The sequence below is a fragment of the Octopus bimaculoides genome, chromosome 9 (genome assembly GCF_001194135.2).
Source record: "Octopus bimaculoides isolate UCB-OBI-ISO-001 chromosome 9, ASM119413v2, whole genome shotgun sequence".
In the NCBI taxonomy this organism is placed as follows: domain Eukaryota; kingdom Metazoa; phylum Mollusca; class Cephalopoda; order Octopoda; family Octopodidae; genus Octopus; species Octopus bimaculoides.
The window spans coordinates 75349789-75350758 of NC_068989.1; the positions used below are offsets into that span (position 1 = coordinate 75349789).

General features: G+C 46.3%; 1 protein-coding gene across 2 annotated transcripts in view; it reads left to right on the forward strand.

Moving 5' to 3' along the window:
- LOC106869760 (ras GTPase-activating protein 3) overlaps positions 1 to 970 on the forward strand; it is a 214418-nt gene that overhangs the window by 46182 nt on the left and 167266 nt on the right. The gene's annotated exons all lie outside the window — the stretch shown is intronic.

Here is a 970-nt window from a genome sequence, read left to right on the forward strand (position 1 = left end):
GAAGTAGTTCGCGTGTTTGCTCGGCGATAGCCAAGGAAGAAAAGGATTATTGACCGGAAGCATGTGACCATGCCGGTGTAAGGGGAAGAGAGAGAGTGGTAGAGGGAGAAACAAAGGGAGGACGTAAAAGAATAGGTGAGCAACGAGAGGAGAAGAGAAAGAGAGGAAGTACGAGGGGGAAAAAAGAGATACATAGCAGTAACAGAGGAAGAATGAGAGGGGTAAAGCGAGATACGTAGTAGTAAAGAGGAAGAACGAGAGGGGGAAAAAATGATAGAGGAAGAGGAAGAGAAAGAGAAAGAGATAGAGTAACGTCGTTTTCTACTATAGCACCATGCCAACTTAAAACTTTCTGAATGGATCTGGTAGATGGAAACTGAAAGAAATCTGCCTATATCATCATCATCGTCGTTTAGCGTCTGCTTTCCATGCTAGCATGGGTTGGACGATTTGACTGAGGACTGGTGAAACCAGATGGCTACACCAGGCTCCAATCTGATTTGGCAGAGTTTCTACAGCTGGATGCCCTTCCTAACGCCAACCACTCCGAGAGTGTAGTGGGTGCTTTTACGTGCCGCCGGCACGAAGGCCAGTCAGGCAGTACTGGCAACGGCCATGCTCAAAATGGTGTATTTTACGCGCCGTCTGCACAGGAGCCAGTTCGGCGGCACTGGCAACGATCTCACTCAAATGTCTTTATATATATATATACTCTAAAATGCACTTTTCCTCCACCCTTCACACAACCATCACACCAAACTGGGTGCAGTAGTATCTACTCCAACCTAACCATGCAGACGTTATTTTCTGTCACTTCTCATGAAGATTTGTCTTTGTTCTGTACTCTCAGCTTGGCTTACCCTTTTCTCTCACATGTCTCTGCCTGACAGTATTTCAATACTCACAATGTGTGTGTGTGTGTGTGTGTGTGTGTGTGTGTGTGTGTGTGTGTGTGTGTGTGTGTGTGTGT